Below are 6,000 nucleotides of genomic sequence, written 5' to 3'. Positions count from 1 at the left end.
TCCTCCCTAACTCATTTTATGAGGCCAACATCATCCTGATACCAAAGCCTGGCAGAGACACAACAAAAAAAGAGAATTTTAGACCAATATCCCTGATGAACATCGATGCAAAAATCCTCAATAAAATACTGGCAAACCGGATTCAGCAGCACATCAAAAAGCTTATCCACCATGATCAAGTGGGCTTCATCCCTGGGATGCAAGGCTGGTTCAACATTCGCAAATCAATAAACATAATCCAGCATATAAACAGAACCAAAGACAAGAACCACATCATTATCTCAATAGATGCAGAAAAGGCTTTTGACAAAATTCAACAGCCCTTCATGCTAAAAACGCTCAATAAATTCGGTATTGATGGAACGTACCTCAAAATCATAAGAGCTATTTATGACAAACCCACAGCCAATATCATACTGAATGGGCAAAAACTGGAAAAATTCCCTTTGAAAACTGGCACAAGACAGGGATGCCCTCTCTCACCACTCCTATTCAACATAGTGTTGGAAGTTCTGGCTAGGGCAATCAGGCAAGAGAAAGAAATCAAGGGGATTCAGTTAGGAAAAGAAGAAGTCAAATTGTCCCTGTTTGCAGACGACATGATTGTATATTTAGAAAACCCCATTGTCTCAGCCCAAAATCTCCTTAAGCTGATAAGCAACTTCAGCAAAGTCTCAGGATACAAAATTAATGTGCAAAAATCACAAGCATTCTTATACACCAGTGACAGTCAAACAGAGAGCCAAATCAGGAATGAACTTCCATTCACAATTGCTTCAAAGAGAATAAAATACCTAGGAATCCAACTTACAAGGGATGTAAAGGACCTCTTCAAGGAGAACTACAAACCACTGCTCAGTGAAATAAAAGAGGACACAAACAAATGGAAGAACATACCATGCTCATGGATAGGAAGAATCAATATCGTGAAAATGGCCATACTGCCCAAGGTAATTTATAGATTCAATGCCATCCCCATCAAGCTACCAATGAGCTTCTTCACAGAATTGGAAAAAACTGCTTTAAAGTTCATATGGAACCAAAAAAGAGCCTGCATCTCCAAGACAATCCTAAGTCAAAAGAACAAAGCTGGAGGCATCACGCTACCTGACTTCAAACTATACTACAAGGCTACAGTAACCAAAACAGCATGGTACTGGTACCAAAACAGAGATATAGACCAATGGAACAGAACAGAGTCCTCAGAAATAATACCACACATCTACAGCCATCTGATCTTTGACAAACCTGAGAGAAACAAGAAATGGGGAAAGGATTCCCTATTTAATAAATGGTGCTGGGAAAATTGGCTAGCCATAAGTAGAAAGCTGAAACTGGATCCTTTCCTTACTCCTTATACGAAAATTAATTCAAGATGGATTAGAGACTTAAATGTTAGACCTAATACCATAAAAATCCTAGAGGAAAACCTAGGTAGTACCATTCAGGACATAGGCATGAGCAAAGACTTCATGTCTAAAACACCAAAAGCAACAGCAGCAAAAGCCAAAATTGACAAATGGGATCTCATTAAACTAAAGAGCTTCTGCACAGCAAAAGAAACTACCATCAGAGTGAACAGGCAACCTACAGAATGGGAGAAAATTTTTGCAATCTACTCATCTGACAAAGGGCTAATATCCAGAACCTACAAAGAACTCAAACAAATTTACAAGAAAAAAACAAACAACCCCATCAAAAAGTGGGCAAAGGATATGAACAGACATTTCTCAAAAGAAGACATTCATACAGCCAACAGACACATGAAAAAAGGCTCATCATCACTGGCCATCAGAGAAATGCAAATCAAAACCACAATGAGATACCATCTCACACCAGTTAGAATGGCGATCATTAAAAAGTCAGGAAACAACAGGTGCTGGAGAGGATGTGGAGAAATAGGAACACTTTTACACTGTTGGTGGGAGTGTAAACTAGTTCAACCATTATGGAAAACAGTATGGCGATTCCTCAAGGATCTAGAACTAGATGTACCATATGACCCAGCCATCCCATTACTGGGTATATACCCAAAGGATTATAAATTATGCTGCTATAAAGACACATGCACATGTATGTTTATTGCAGCACTATTCACAATAGCAAAGACTTGGAATCAACCCAAATGTCCATCAGTGACAGACTGGATTAAGAATATGTGGCACATATACACCATGGAATACTATGCAGCCATAAAAAAGGATGAGTTTGTGTCCTTTGTAGGGACATGGATGCAGCTGGAAACCATCATTCTCAGCAAACTATCACAAGAACAGAAAACCAAACACCGCATGTTCTCACTCATAGGCGGGAACTGAACAATGAGATCACTTGGACTCGGGAAGGGGAACATCACACACCGGGGCCTATCATGGGGAGGGGGGAGGGGGGAGGGATTGCATTGGGAGTTATACCTGATGTAAATGACGAGTTGATGGGTGCAGCACACCAACATGGCACAAGTATACATATGTAGCAAACCTGCACGTTGTGCACATGTACCCTACAACTTGAAGTTTAATAATAATAAATAAATTTAAAAAAAAAAAAAATCACCCACAATCTGCACTTGAAATAAGAATATGAGAAATGTCACAAAAAATATATAGAATTCTGCAAACTCAGAAGATAAACCTCTTCGGTCTGAAGGCATTGTTCCTTTTCATTAGAAAATGTTATTTAGCCTTTACAGAGTACCTACAGGTTTCAGTGGATCCAGACAAAAACGTATTATAATTTCCTATGAACCTGAATTCTGTACAATTTTAATTAGAAATAATTATCAGAAAATTATGTTTGCTATTCCCTGTATTTGTCCATTTACAATTTTGTAGTTAACAGTTAAACCAGAATTAATTCATCTGAATTTTCTGTACATTTTATAAATGTAAGTGGTTATTATTACTACACTCTTATAACCAAAAATTCACTATTGATGAGATCAGTACATTTTCTATGTGAAATCTCTAGCAATAAAATTCACATTTCCTGTTTTGGAAAAAAAAAAAAAAAAAAAGTTCAGAAAAAAATAAATAAATAAATAAATAAAAAACAACGTAAGTGTCCGCCATAGAAATAAAATGAACTATACCTTTATAACACAATATTAAGATGCCATTTACAAAAATAAAGATTATGCTGCAAAATTGAAATGTTTGTGAAATAATAAGTGAAATTTTCAAAATGTTATGGATGCTCTAGAACTCTCCATTAGGAATGACTACATGTGGGATAAAGAGGACAAACAGAACTCTGTATAAATGTGGATAAAGATTCTAAAGAAGCATAGAGAAATAGAAAATAGTTTGTGTTCAGAATGTGGGAATATGAGATAATTTTATACTCCCTGTAATGTTATTTAACAATATATATTTTAAACCTAATGGGGTCTATTGAAATTGCACATGTGACAAGAATAAGATGTTCCTGGTCAACTTTAAGCTGTATTGCCACTAATTACACTAGAAATGTAATAAATGTGAACTGGATGTCCTAAAAGCACAATCACTTTCTAGTAAATGGAATGCCAGTTGCCATTGTCTGGAGGCTGAGAAGAATCATGAAAAAACACATGCCTGAAACCGCGTATATTTTTAGTGAAAAGACTATCGTAGAATGTTATTAGATTAACTTTTGTGTGAGTGACTTTAAACTCTTAATTGGATTCCAAGCATGTCAGACATAGGCAAAATGACTCTAATTGCCTCACTTTTCCTTCTGACGCTTGAGAATAGCCCATATTTAGACTTTTTTACAACCAAAAGATAAAGAAAAAGGACAGAAAGAAAAAATATATATTTGAGCTACAGAATACAGACTGTGAGATAGCTGAGGGCAGTGGGAGGACGACTCTAGGAACTTAGAAAAATGCCCCCTTCTTCGGTTATTTGTAAAACGATTTGAAGATACTGCTGCCACCTTGTGGGCAATTATATTTTTACTTTTTATTTAGAGACAGAACAGTGCAATTGGAACTAAGACCTTCACTGAATATTTATAGAACAATTTCGTGATAAGCACTAATATCGATATTTCCGTTTATTACAATACTGAAGAATACAGGCAATAAAACTAAAAAATATGTTTTATGGCACTTTGGGAATCGCAGCACTTTGGGAAGCCGAGGCGGATGGATCACCTGAGGTCAGGAGTTCGAGACCAGCCTGCCCCAAATGGCGAAACCCCGTCTCTACTAAAACTACAAAAATTATCCGGGCGTGGTGGCGGGTCTCTGTAGTACCAGCTACTCGGGAGGCTGAGGCAAGAGAATCGCTTTAACCTGGGAGGCGGAGGTTGCAGTGAGCCAAGATCGCGCCATTGCACTCCAGCCTGGAAGACAGAACAAGACCCTGTCTCAAAAAAAAAAAAAAAGAAAAAGAAAAAAATTGTCCTTTCTTCCAAATATTATAATGCATACGAATAAAATCATCATTGCCGGGTGCCGTGGCTCACGCCTGTAATCTCAGCACTTTGGGAGGCCAAGGCTGGCGGATCACGAGATCAGATCAAGACCATTCTTACTAACGCAGTGAAACCCCATCTCTACTAAAAATACAAAAAAAAAAAAAAAAAAAAAATTAGCCAGGCGTGGTGGCGGGCGCCTATAGTCCCACCTACTCGGGAGGCTGAGGCAAGCAGAATGGCGTGAACCCGGAGGCAGAGTTTGCACTGAACCGAGATTGAGCCACTGCACTCCAGCCTGGGCAACAGAGCGAGACTTCATCTCAAAAAAAAAAAAAAAATCATTAAATACTTTTTAACTTTTTCACTACTTATTCATTCAGTAAACATTTTCCAGTGTTACAATATTCAACCCCTGGTACAAGCAACAAGAAAAATTATTTCAGCATTTCAAGTATCTTTCATAATGTGTGCCCCGGCTCACTGGTTGTTATAATAAACAATAAATATCATCTGATTTTCCCAGCTTAACTCTTTGTATTCAGTATTAAATTCAAGGGTTTCTTTGATGCTAAAGATATACTTGCATTTTCAACATATAAATGAAATAAAAATTACAATTTCAAAGTCTTTAAAACTCTTTATTTGAAATGTATGCATCATAGAAAGTTAGTTTCCTGGAACAAAGGGTCAGTTGCTCCATGCTGATCATAGCTATGGCCTTCATGGAAGGAAATTATGTGAAATGCTAGAGCTTCAGAGCTAAATCAAACCCTAGTGTTGGATTTGTCTAACAAATCAGCAAGAAAAAAAAATCTCAACAAAAAGTGGGCGAAGGACTTGAACAGAAAAGTCTCAAAAGAAGCTATACAAATGGCCAGCAAATATATTTTTTAAATGCTCAATATCACTAGTTGTCAGGGAAATGCATATTAAAACCACAATGAGATACCACCTTACTCCTGCAAGAATGACCATATTTTAAAAATCAAAAAATAATAGATGTTGGCATGGACATGGTGAAAAGGGAACACTTTTACACTACTGGTGAGAATGTAAACTAGTACAACTACAATGGAAAACAGGATGGAGATTCCTTAAAGAACTAAAAATAGAACTACCATTTGATCCTACAATCCCACTACTGGGTATCTACCCAGAGGATAAGTAGTCATTATATGGAAAAGATACTTGCACATACATGTTTATAGCAGAACAATTGGCAATTGCAAAAATGTGGAACTGGCCTAAACGCCCATCAATCAACATAAAGAAAATGTTTTCTTAAAAAAATATATATAGTATATATATATATATATACTATGGAATACTGCTCAGCCATAAAAAGGAATGAATAATGGCATTCACAGCAACCTGGATGGAGTTGGAGACCATTACTCTAAATAAAGGAACTCAGGAATGGTAAACCAAATATTGCATGTTCTCACTCATAAGTGGAAGCTAAGCTATGAGGACACAAAGGCATGAGAATGACATAATGGACTTTGGAGACTCAGGAGGAAGATTGGGAGGAGGTGATGGGTAAAAGACTACACATGTGCGACTGTGTACAGTGCTTGGGTGACGGGTGCATGAAAA

This window comes from Chlorocebus sabaeus, chromosome 13 (genome assembly GCF_047675955.1).
Source record: "Chlorocebus sabaeus isolate Y175 chromosome 13, mChlSab1.0.hap1, whole genome shotgun sequence".
NCBI classification, from domain to species: domain Eukaryota; kingdom Metazoa; phylum Chordata; class Mammalia; order Primates; family Cercopithecidae; genus Chlorocebus; species Chlorocebus sabaeus.
Note: the sequence above shows the minus strand (reverse complement) of the source record.